Source organism: Melanotaenia boesemani, chromosome 22, assembly GCF_017639745.1.
Source record: "Melanotaenia boesemani isolate fMelBoe1 chromosome 22, fMelBoe1.pri, whole genome shotgun sequence".
In the NCBI taxonomy this organism is placed as follows: Eukaryota; Metazoa; Chordata; class Actinopteri; order Atheriniformes; family Melanotaeniidae; genus Melanotaenia; species Melanotaenia boesemani.
The window spans coordinates 6,629,703-6,643,519 of record NC_055703.1 but is presented as its reverse complement, the minus strand read 5'-3'; positions in this window follow the sequence as shown (position 1 = coordinate 6,643,519).

The window sequence follows — 13,817 nt, the reverse complement described above, 5'->3', positions numbered from 1 at the left end:
GATGATGTAGTTACTTAAAATAAAGCAACCACACGCCAAAAAGCTGACTGAGATATAAACGCTACTTTAAGGTAGTGTTGCTAATAATTAATAATAATTAGCTTCTTTCCTAATTTCATCTACATCTACCAATGTACATAGAGCCCATTTTTACTGACAGAACTGTTAATGTTCATTGGGAAAATGGGTTTTATATGAGACCCACTGAGAAAACAGTGGTTAAGTACAAAGCCTACTATTACGTTAAGAATATATCAAGAGTAAAAGATCTGATGTCTCAGCAGGACCTGGAAAAACTAGTCCATGTTTTTGTGTTTAGCTTGATTACTGTAACAGTGTTTTTACAGGTTCTACCTAAAAAAATCAATTAGACATTTGCAGCTTATTCAGAACTCTGCTGCTTAAGTCTTCACTAAGACCAGGAAAGTGGACCACATCAGTCCAGCTTTGAGGTCTTTACACTGGCTGTCTCTCTGTTAGAGAATAGACTTGAAAGTGCTGCTGCTGGTCTATAAAGCTCTGAATGGAATCAGTGACCTCTTGACCCAGTATGAACTTACCAGAACCCTCAGGTCACCTGGTCCCAGTTTCTTCTCAGTTTCCAGAGTCAGAACCAGACATGGAGAAGCTGCATTCAGCTTCTATGCTCCACATGTCTGGAACAAACTCCCAGAAAGCCTCAGATCAGCTGAAATACTCACCTGTTCTCTGCTGCATTTCAGTAGTTTTTATTTAGAAGTCCAAATCTGCATCTGTTTATTTTAAGCTGGAATCTTTGAACTTGATCATGTTTTAAAACGGTTTTCATTTAATGTTCTTTCTTTTTCCTTTCTTTTTTGTTTTTAATATTAAATTATGTTTCTTATTTTCTGTTTCAATGTTTGTGTAAAGCCCTGTCATTCAGTTGTGCTACAAAAATAGACTTGCTTTGCCTTACTGCAATGACACCATTATGTAACTATTTCTGTATTTAACAGGACAACACGAAAACAGTTCAAACAGCTCAACATACAAACTGATCATCATTTAGTTTTAATCCACTTTGGAAGCACATATTTAAGAATTTATAGCAGTAACTGATGCAAACAGAGTTATGAAATAATTAGGTTAGGATATTGAATGAGCTGTTAAGTAAAGGGATTGAAGAAGTGAGCAACAAAACAAATCAGACAGGAAGTGAGTGGGTAGGCAAGTGTCAAAGCAGGCAATGAATCATGGGTAACAAACAAGCTAAGAATCAGCATGCTACAGCAGCATCTTAAGTTTTGTTTTAGAAATGCTTTGCAGGTGGAATAAAATGAAACATCTACATGCTGCTTGCACAACGACTACATCTAGAAATAAAAACGTATCCTAACTTATTTGTACAGATGATGCTTGAATAGAAAACAAATAGGAGAGAATGAAGGAAAGAATATGGAGCAAAAGATGAAATGGCAGAGTAAAGACACTGAGTATGAAAAATGGTTAGAACATAAAGAATGGGATTTGGCCATTGTGGGAGAATAAGACAGTCCATGAAAGATAGGAAGAAACAGGCTAAAGAAAGCTAGAGACTTGACTTTTGATGTTTCTGAGGCTCTGAGAGGAAGTGGGTCGAGTTCACTCCACAGCAGAGAAGAATAATGCAGCGTTAAAGTGGTTGAGGAGCCAGTGGAGAGTTACATAACACTGTCATACATATTTCTACTCTTCCATTCAGGCCAAAGCCCCAGGAAAAGTGCATTCATATTTCTTTAGCCATTGAAGAATGAGACGTCCTGCAACTCTGAGATGACATGCAAGCAAAGTGTTTCAGTGTAGAGCTGTAGTGTCACCTTTGTCATCTGTCATTATAATTACTATAAAAACCAAAAGCGGGTGTGGGACAATATGCAGCTCTGGACGAGCGAAATGGCTCAAAGTCAAATATAGAAAAATTCAGGAAAAGTTCTGATAGAAAAATTATCATCCCAAGACCCCTAAGATCTGAAGCAGCTCCATATTTATCTGTCCTGTACTAGAAACTAGAAACTGTAGCAGGAGCGAAACATAGTAGGAACCAATGTATGTAGATCTAGGTAGGACACATATGAATGACGAACTGTATGGAGTCGGTTGCAAAATGAGCTAAGGAATAAAGGCGTGTTTGAGTTTCTCTCGACCCTTGTCCGGTTGGTTAATGTACTCCACCATATGATACATACTACAGAAACTGCACTTACCAATAGATACACAGCTGTTCTTCTTCTTTGTGTGTCTCTTCTTCTCCTTCAGTAATTCTTGGTGCAGCGCTGCCTCCTGTGGGGAGTAGAACATTATTTAAAAGGTCCAGAAGTGCATAAAACGGACAAAATAATAATTACAAAATACACCTAAAAACAAGACTGCCCTAGTCAGAATTAAAAGACAATCTTTAAAAAGGGTGAAATCTGAAGAAGCAATCGCAAAAGAACGATCACCCCACTCTTCATATCTCGACCTTGGAACTTTTAGCAGAAGCTGCCCTGAAGAACGCAGGGCCCTGCCATGATTATTTATTGCGCCCCCTAACTGAACCGAGTCCCCAATCGGACCGAGTCTAGCGAAACCTCCTGGTGTGAATGCATGATGAATTTCCCTGCAAAGGGATTAATAAAGTATTTTTCATTTCATTCATTCATTTCATTTCATCCTTAGCTTGCCCTCTACAGAGGTGTAGACATGTATCCTGTTGCTGCTCTACAGAGACTAAATTCAAATGAAAAGCATTGGATAAATAATAAATCTGCCATTGGTTGAGGAATTTTTAAATACACAATACATAACATAAAACTGTCCAACACCACCAGCAAGATGTTTTAGAATGGCTACAAGAAACATTTAAGGTTCACCATGTCCTGTTGTCACTGGTTACCAAGGCGAAGGACCCAAATACAGGACAGATGGAGGCAGATGGATGAAGAAAAATGTTGTTAAATGTAAGCAAACATAAGGCCAACCACAGATTGCTTCTTAAAATTTCTTCCAACTGGATGTTTCTGCTCTTTCCTCCCTCAGTGCTTTTCCACCTGTCAACCTTCAGGAGTCTCTGAGCGCTCTCTACTGCTGTTTTATGCAAAATAAACCCAAAAGATGGAAAATATTCTGTATATTCTTCTGTTTTCTCCCACAGGAGACCGAGGGATTCTTTAGACTTTTAAATGAGCAACCTGAATGCAACATGCTCAGTAAAGCTGGGACTTTACACTGTGGCAAATCTGCCAGCAGCCAAAGCACAGGAGGTCTGTCGTGCTCTTGGGCTTCCCACACACAGTGTGTGATGCTAAAGTATTGCTATAATGAGAGCAAAAAACAAAGCAGCGGCTACAAAATGGATCTTTCAAATCGCTCGCTCCCAAAAATTTAGCTGCTGTTAGTTATTCCCATCTTGACAAAGTAAATCAGCTGTACTGACTACAAACTCAGTGTAAAATTTATATTTTTACAGGAGCATCCTCTATCTGTAGCAGGAGCCTAAAACAGAATAAAAATATCAACTTTTTGTCTTCTTTCTGCTTTTTGTTTCTCAGAAAACCAACTTGCACGTTTTTAAGGAAATCGTCCAACACAAGTTCCCTATAAGGCTCCAGCATCTAGGAGTCTATACTACCAAAATTTCATTAAGCCGGCAATGGCAGTTAAACATATCTTATCTTATTTGATATATTCATTGAGAGAAAGTTTTTAAAAAAAGTAAAGGTATAAGATCAATTATGCACTGTAACTTCTGAAATCTGGTAAGGTGAACTAAATAAAGAGAAAGGAGGAGAAAGTTTCCACAATGTCCTTCATTAGTGGTTTAGGAAAGTGTAAGGTAACTGGTAAGTAAAAAGGAAAGGGGAATATGAGGAATGCATTAGGGCAAGGCATGTGGCACATTTCATACATAAGGTGTGCTGCATGTCATTATAATACAAGATATAAGACAAGAAAGCACATAGAGTCAGTTATGTCAAAATGAATAAAAAAAACATCAAAACCATTATTATTACAGCAAATATTTTCAAGAAATTAGACTGAAACTGAAAAACTCTGACTGACTTTATTAAAAGCCAGTGGCAAATAAAACAGTTATAAGACCAGGTTTAAAAGCGATTGTTTAGTTTTAACTCCTAGGATGGAAAGCTACAGAGCCTCTGTTATGGCCATGAATAACAAATATGGGAATAAGATAATAAACTCCATGTGTACATTGTGTGTGGGGATTTATGGCTACAGCCCACATGTTTATTTGATTTTAATCTTGTGATTAATTATAAAGAGGTAGCTGAGGTTACTGGAGTCACATGAACAGTTTACTACAAAGACTGGACACCAGGTGCACCATTCAGCACCAGCTCTACAGCATTATTGTTCAACAAACAACTACAAATCTCACATATTTACACTAAGGTAACCCTATTTAGGATTCAACTACAACTATCAGATGGCTATCAAATTTTAGCTTAGGGTTAAAAATGGAACAAAGATTTCTGTCTTGATTCGCTGTTTTAACATTTCTGACTAAGGCTGGGCACTGATCTTTAGATGCTCATCTTTGGTTTCAAAAACAATTTCAGATTTATAGTCATTTAGCTGAAGAAAACTCTGGCAAATCCAAGTATTGATTTGACTAAGAGATGAAGCTTTGCATGGGGCCAGAGTCCACTGGTGAGACAGTAATATAGAGCTGAGTGTCATCAGCATATGATATTTAAAATATGTAAGACAGACATTTACTAGTGTAACAGAAAATTATACAATTCAGTTCAGTTGTACAATGTAAATTCAACTTTCCAGTGGTGAATTCTTTCAGTTTTGCTTGTACTGAAATCCTGAAGTATTACCAAATTATTAATCTCAGCACCTTTCATCTTCTGTCTTTGGACAGAGGCTGTCCTATCATCTGATGTAGCACTGTGTGCACTGATTCTGCTTAAAATTCCTTTAATTTTGCTCACACTGAAATGTCAATGTTGAATGTGAATTGCAAGTGATATAAAGTGGATTTGGGTTAGTAGCTGGAACAAGGTCTTAGTGAGTTTCAGAGGCTCTATTACAGTTGGCTAACAAAGATGTATTTGCTGTGAGTTTGTTTATTTATGTACCATCTTAAAACCAATACAATTTTCATATTAATACCTCTCGATCAAAGCAACAATTAGCTAAACAGCAGCATGACAACAACCATGACTGAGGAGTCAAAGGTATATATTTCTTCATGGACAGCATGAACAGGAATATAACATTTAAAGCACAGCACAATATTTCCTGCTTTTTTCATCTCGGGGCATGACTTGCTTTCTAATGGAGAAAAGCTCGTGCTCTGATAGTGCTGCTGCTCTTCCTCCCAACACCTACACTCACAGCCAACAGCAAAGTACATCTAGAAAAAGAGCTGAGCATCGCAGGCTGATAAAAGGCAGCAGTTAAGCACAGAATAAAGGTTGATTTCTGCATTTAATTTAAAGCTGTAAAGCTTTAAAGTACTTTCTCTTATTGGTGTGTGTGACAGTCTGTTGTTGTGTCCTGTTACTTCTACATTAATAATTTGGTTCATTAGCTGGAACACACCTGCAAAGTTTTACATTTATTTGAACCTCATAAGTTCCTGTGGAGGCATCCCTTTGTTGAGGGGAGTGATAAAGCTTTTTTCTCAGTGGAGGAACATACTGTTGTTTTTTTTTTTTTAATTCATTGGGTATATGCATGCCCTTTTGCTCCTATGCTGAAAATAAACTCTCACAAGTAAGCATGGTTTTTCCTGAGTTCTAAAGTAGTAGAAAGAACACAGAGTAAGAGAGATACACTCTTTGTATGACCTGCTATTCCAATGTGGTTTTATTATTGTCATGCCTTAAAGATATATTGTATGTACGCTCCTCTTCTGAATATGGGAGAAATTGAGGCATTTGGGCTCCTTTTTGTCTTTGTTGTTGTGGGACGTAATGGAGGGAAGTTATGGATGGGATAACACTGGAGTGATGGAGGTCAGGCAAAGCTGTAACACTGATGGGGAGGTCTGCACTATGCCCACATGAAGACTGTGTTTCTTTGTTTTCCTGCATCCAGGCATGCATGGGGTAATGTAGCAGCCCCTCACACACATACAGAGGCTGCATTGGAAATAAATACTGCACTTGCTTGCAGCCCCAGGGGCTGATTTGTTATTGGAGCAACTGAATGAGAACGTAGGCGAGGTTTGATACATCATACTGGTGATCCATTAGAGAACACTGCTTTTGACTTTCCATTAGGGGATTGTGAAATGTCTGCTATTTCTAATACTGCCCCTGAGGGAGGATTTTGTTTAGTTTGACAGAATTAACTATACAGCTGCTGGTAGCCCAGGTAGTATTTATGACCAATTATAACTTCATCTTGACAAGAATGACAGAAACAGAAGATGCAAAATGATGCATGAACTATAGTAAATCCATTCAGTTTTCACTCTACAGCTGCTGGACCAAAACTATACTCTATTCAACACAATACCCACATTTTACTTGTAGTTTAGGAGAAATACTATAATTTTTGTTTATTAAAAATACTCTTTGTTGAAAGAAAATTAGGAAACTGGCCTCAGAAGCAGCCTCATCAAAGATGAAGGTGTGTCGCGGCGTGGTGCATGCTAGGATGGAGGTGCCACTCTTGTGTAGTATATAAAAAAAAAAAAAAAAGATTTTTTTAAGTTATATTTATCTCTCCTTTATTTAACCAGATGAAAACCTCAATGAGATTAGAAATCTCTTTTTCAAGAGTAACCTGGCCAAGAGGGCAGCACAACCACATGTATACAATAAATACCAAACATATAACAAACAAACAGAGATCTAAACACAAGCAAAACAATGGCAATGTCAATATTAGGTTAAAGAAAAAAATAAATAGAAAAGGAAATAATGATGTCATTTTTCCAGATAGCAAAAAATCTTTGGCCCAATTATGGTCCACATCCGCAGTTTTGTTTGGCCCATATTTAGCCTTGACTTACAGCATTGATACCATGAGAGTGTGGTTGCCAAAACTCAGCCACATGACCACCACATGTGGCCCACAAAGACTTTGCTGTAATCTGTGTCCAGCCCGGCTCCTCATGTTTGGACCACTTATGAGCCACAAAATAGTTGACATAATTTACGTCTAACCCAACAACTGTCATCTGGACCACATCTGGCCCATAAAACACTTACCTGAGCACTTTTTTTTTTTTTTTTTTGAGCCCTGGATTGTGTGTTCTCACAGCTTGGCACAGTTTTTCTTAGGGTAGAATTTTTCCTCGTGTTGGGTTTGACAATGATTGTGTGATTAGTTAGAATTTTCAGGTGGAAAATGCCATTGGCATATTTCTGCTAATGCAAAAGGATGAATAAGTTGAATGGATAGTTTTGAGGAACAGCTGGCCGAGGTGTTGAGGGAATATGAAAATCTAAAAAACACATGATGTAATAAATATAAAGACATGGATGATTGTATGCAAAGCCTTGACAAGGTTTCTTTTGTTGTATTAAATGTCCTGCCCCAAATGAGCTTTGTTCTTGTTCTTCTCTGTTCTTATGGACAACTGGACGGCTTAAACATAATGTTGATAAACCCTCTCTTGAGCATCTGTCAGTGACCACTGCTAAACTACTTGGAGAACTTAAGGTTTTTGAACATCATAAAGTATTTTATTCAAAAACCAAACCAGCTGTGAAATGTAAAGGTTAAAAAACAAAACCCTGTATCCTGAGTTGGCCTGTCTTGCTACCAGCAACATGGCAGACATGTTGATGGGTTAAGACAGTAAAATGGGGGCGTGTACGTATTAGTTTACAGCTGTTAGCAAGCATTACACTTTTTAGAGGTAAATAAATAAATTAGCTATTCATTTCCATCCTAAATATATCATTTAAAAGGGATATTTTGGCTTTAGACATTCACCTGGCATAACTCTGAAACTGGAAGCTAGCTTGTTTCCTGCTTCACATTCCTTTCTGTATTTAGGATTGTTTGCAGTTTATTATATAAAAAAAAATCAGAGATTCCAATTCAAGACATTTAATGCTAAGTTCAAGTTATTCAATTTAACTAGCAAATGTCTTGTCTTGCTACAAAGCAAAACAAAATACTAGTTAATTTTGCCTTACTTATTTGTCGTTTGTCTTTAACCTAATGTAACACCCGGGACTTTATATAATTATTAAAAACTGATCAACTAAAATAATAAAGAGTGTGACGATAAAATCATATCAGCTTGTTTTAGATATTTTGCATGATCACATCCTGAATTCTAACTTCAAGATGGTGTTTTTATACTCAACCTGTAGGATCGGCCTCTAAATAGACTCCTTACAGGTAAACACTGAACTCTTTACTGCATGTTCATGTTACGGCCCCTGGCCTTTTTGGATTGGCCTCCGGCCTGTCACTCCCCCCATTAAAATGGATATGCAAATGTAGCTGGGCCAATGCTGCCTCGGGATTGGCTGTGGACCTGAAGCTGCAGTTCCTCCCCTCCGCCTCACCGATTGGTCGCTACTGCTCCCGCTCATCCCAGCTGGAAATCATTGTGTGATGCCTCGCCCTTAAATAGTAGGACCTATCATTATTCATGGCAGCTGTGTCATTAGGACACACTTCGCCTCGTGTTTGGTTCTCTAAGTGGTTTGTGAAGTGCTTAACAATTGTGTGGTTCTTTGAGCTATTTTGCTGACTTCGTGTAAAGTTTATGTGTCTGAGGACACTTGGTTGTTCTTTGTACTTTTGGTATTCTGACTGGACTGTTCAACAGACGGATTGCTAATTCAGTTATTACATTGATTGTCTGGGAGTTTTCTCATTAGGAGAAACTCCTCACCTTTTGTTGCTTAGGATTGTTTGTTTAGCTATTTCGGTTTTGTTTTGACTCTATAAATATTTTTTGGTAAATTCTTATTGGTTAAGTTTCCTTTGTATTTTTGTATAAGCGAGTTATAATTTGTCGCCGGTTAGCGTGCATTTTCCTTTTATAGGACACCTTTTGTTATATTTTCACCTGAAAAGGACATTTTAGGTTTTGTAAATATTGAATCTTTTGTAAATAAACTATTGTGTATTTTGACATTGAAACCGGCTTGTTGCGTTACTGTACCCCTTCCACCCCTAGACCAGAAGGGGTCCGTAACAGTTCATAATAGTTTTTTTTTTTTTTTATGAGTTTCAAGATTTAAATGTGTTTTTATTGTCCATATAATGACTCATAAAATTGGCTGCATATGTATAATAAGCAAACTACTGATTGTGATTAGAAGTATTATAATTAGTCTGCTTTTATAAAATAATCCCAGAAAACAGATTTAGTTATTAATTAGGAAATTTTGCATTCATCCGTGCATTTCAATTTCTCATGGTAAGGTTCATGTTTAATCTTCCTCCATCTTTTCTTTCTCCATCTTTTCTGGTTCTCTACTTGATTTAACTATTTATTGTTAAACAAACCAAAAACTTCCCAGGCAACAATGGTGGTAAGCAGAGCTAACATAGGAACAATCCTCACAATGTGATGTTTCTGTCCCAGCATGCACCACGCCTTGGTGTACCTTCACATTCTCTATAAAAACCACCTTCTTTACAATGCATTGTATGAAAATAATGCCATCACTCTCTTAAAATAATGGCCTGCGTCGTTTTTTCAAGTTTTTCTAAAAACACAAAAAACTAAACCAAATATCTATAAGATATAAAAAAAGACTTAGGACATTATAATAAGAGGGTGACAAAATACAACCAGGAAATTGAAGTCAATATGCCAGTTTTTCCTCTCACACTGTCTCTTTGTCTTGCTGTAATTACAGACTTCAGCATCTACATTTTCCCTTTTGCAGAGAATCTCATCGCAACCTGTGTTCAGATTTCCCCGTCATATTAGAACGGTGTTTGATTTAATCTGGCAGAGTGGCTCTCCACACTCTGGCTGTCAGGCTCAATCCAAATAAGTTCTGGCCTCCCTAATATTACACAGCTGTGTTTCCCCAACACAAAAAGTCTTTTATTTATGTTTGGAATATGTCTGTCCCACAGATGGAGGAAAATAGAGAATTTTTTTTAAATTAACCACACTTTTTGTTAAGAAAGGTTTTTTTAGTTGAAACTCAGTTGAGAAGAGGCTTTAGATAATGCAGCTGTGGTAAAGTTATCAGACTGAAAGAGGAATACTTTTTTTTTTTTTCTTTTTTTTTTACTTTTCCTGTTCAGCATGGTAGCAGCAGAATGATGATCTGGCTGCTGTATTGTGCCAAACAAATTTACTTTGCCAAGGGGTGCTTTATGGCAAGGTTCCTCTTGATATTAAGATTTATTTATTTATTTAGATTTATGGAATTTATGTAATCTTGCTGGACCTGACCGGAGGGGATAGAAGAAAAAAAGGAGAATAAGGAGAAATAAAAAGGAAAGTAGAAAAAAGGCAGAGGAGACAAAGACACAGTAAATAGGAGGCAACCTAACACCAGACAACCAACTGACACACCTGTACAGAAACACAACAAAGAACTCGGTAAAATACTGACAAATGAGCAGCATGTGAGAACATCGTCTGGCATAACCTGCTCGGACCAGATTGCGTGGTTTATGTGCCTCTGCTCTTTACTGTATTTACAAGGTGACAGCTATAGATCTGTAGGGGATGCAGAGTGTCAGCCAGAGTGTGGATTTTAACCACCTCTGGAATGAAATGGCCCTGTGATGGGCTGGCGACCTGTCCAGGGTGTACCCTGACTCTTGCCTGCTAATTGCTGGGATAGGCTACAGCTTCTCCTCCACCATGAATAGGAATAAGTGGGATAGAGAATGAATGAATGAATGGAATGAACAGCCTGCTGGGCTTATGTGCCATAAATTTGAAATTCAGATAGATCACTTAATTAAGATATTTAATTGAACTTAAACTCTTGAATAAAAAGTGAAAGCAATGTTAAATTTGGTTTGACTTGCTGGAAAGCCCATATGAGATGGAATTTTTGTCTGAACTTGAGAAACTAGGCCAGAGCAGCATAATATGCTAGAATTTTTTGTATAAAGAGGATCAATTTTACATACGCATCAAAGTGTGGATATATATATATATATATATATATATATATTCAGCAAGATGAAGAGAAAAGAAAAAAAAAGAACTGCTGCAGATTGTTGGATCCTGACGTTAAGGGTGGTTTATTTTTGTTCTTTACAAGGCAACCACATTAAAACAGGTGAAAAGTCAGAAAAGATAAATGTTTAAAGATAAATACTGGACTAGATGGTGGATTTGTTTACCCTGCAGCACTCATTAGTGCAAAAGAAATCTCTGTTCTGTAGCTGAACTGAAGGAAAGTTTAGCTATCATTTGCAATCAAAGCCAAGCTAAACCATGATCTCTGTAACCAGCCTAGTAAATTCAGATCTGATTAGTCTTGTTGTTGTGGAGGAATTTTCTCCTACTTGTTCCCACATGCTTTCAGTCAATCTTTAGACTGATTACCTATGTAGCTTTCTAAAGGAAATAAAAACAAGACAGTCTCACATTTAACTGTAAAATATTTGGTATAGAGAGAAGTTTATGGTTAATTTATTTAATGGAAGGTGTCCAGGTTCTGCGGCTACAAAACAAGCCCAAATAATAGCCCCTCCATCACCATGCTTGACAGTTGGTATGAGGTGTTTGTGCTGATTTGCTGGGTTTGGGTTTTCACTGATTATGTCTCGGGAATATCTAAAGTCTCTTATTTGAACTGCAACATTAGAAATTGCACAATTGTTTGAGGAATTTCACTTGCCGAAGCATTCGGTCTTTTTCTGCTACATAAATATGTTTGTTCATCATGACTAAAACTTTATTTAAAGTTTGCATCCATCTTGCATCCTATTTCTTCTCTGAGCCAAATAAAAGTAAAATTCAGTCCGATGTTGACTCTTGCCATTTTACTCTGCTTTGTTTCCTTGCTTCCTCTAAAATGTCCTCCTGCATTTCTTTGCTGAATTAGCCTCGGTGCACCTTAAAAACGGCAGTGTGTTGACATTCAGCTGTCACTTGATGTCCCGGACTGGAAAAAAAAAGTTGTGAAGCCATGACAAAGCTAGGAATGTGCTTAACGCTTGTTAGTGTGTCATCAACATTAGTCAGAAGCACAAAGTTTTAAGGTCAGAAAGTGATGTAGTTTTGCTTTAATGACAGGATTCATTAAGCTAATGCGCTAATGCATAGTCAGAAGGTTAAACTGAAGCCAGAGAGCACTGATCACTCCTAATAACACCATTAAAGGGTTCATAACAGATGAGTTGCACAAGACTCAGAACTCTAAAATAGTTTGGTTGCTTGATGGACCAAATCCAGCCAACCAAAAGGAAAAAAACTACCCAGTGTTGTATGAAAGTCGGATCCAGAATCAGCCCAAGTACAATAGCTTAAATTCAGCCCCTGAAACTGAAGTAGGTCTATATTTTGTCACACGATGTGTTCCTGTTAGTCTAAAGATGCCAATCCGAACCTAACTAAATCTGGCATAAGGCCAAATCAAAGCTTACCCTGGAGTCTAAAATACCTTCTGGTGCATTAGCCTTCAGAATATAATCCAGAAGAATCTAAACTAGTTTCAGCCTGAAAATGTATCCCTTATCTTTGCTTCCCAACATTTTCAAGAATTATTTCTGACCTCAAACTAAAAGCCACTGTGTAGCGCTCTCTGTCCAAGCAGCGGCTGAAACGATTTGACCTCTTTAATGATGCTCACTGATTATTCTGAACAGTCTACAGTAGCAGACGGCACCACTGATAAAATAGCTGGCATTTTTATAGTTGATTTAAGTTGCTTAGATAGACGAGTCACATTGTTATTGGTGGTTTGGGGTTTGTTTTTAGACCCATAGCTGCAGCACTCAGGTAAAAAAACTGGTAGTGACATTTAACAGAAAAATCTATAGAGTGATGATTCAATCCTGTTGGGTTTGGAAGGTAGTGTTGTAGTAGATGTACAATCATTTCCTTTGCTCTTATGGGGCTCACAAAGCAAATGAGAATTAGTTGCAGTTTGTTTTAAATTATAACTAATTTGTCCTACGATCTTGTAATAATCTAGAGAAGTCTGTTTCAGTGGAGGAAAGCCTACAAGCAAGGGCCCATTGCTCAGAGTAACACACATTACAGGCCTAATACTGGAGCGTTTATATTTTAATGAACAAGAAATGAAATAAGAATAATGATACCTGCAGGGATATTCATTATTGTGATTATAGGCAAAAGTGTGAGGTTGTCAGCCGCTCAGACTAAAGAGCATCATATTTCTGAGCTCTCATCCATTTAGGCCATGTTTCATAACCACATGGAAACAGCCAGGAGCAGCTGTGTACTGACGGCACCCCCTCCTCCTACCCCCAACGGTCCTACCTCTTTCCATCACTGTGTGGCTTTATCGCTTCATTTGCCAGAGCATTTTTTTTTAAATGTCAGCTTCATTTTCAGAGTCTGTTGAAACTCAGCTTTGTGATAGAAAACATAAAAAAATAGCAAATGTGACTGGAAACAGTCACATTAATGCTTCTGTCTTTCTGGTTTTTACCTTCACTTAAAACAATGTGAGAATCAAGTACTGCGAATTATAGAACTGGACAGAAAATGTTCATTAATCCACAGTAGGAGTGGTAAAGCTGCCTGTTTTGGGGCTGCAGCTGATGCACTTCGCTGAAATTAAGGTCAAGTGCGAAAAAAAAAGGTAGAGGTTGCAATAGTATGCTTCCAATAAAATCAGCAGACCAAACATCCATAAAGCACAAGTATAGCACATGTATAACCGTGGTCACAGCATGGGACTGTTGCTTGCGCTACAATAATTACTGTAGCACTG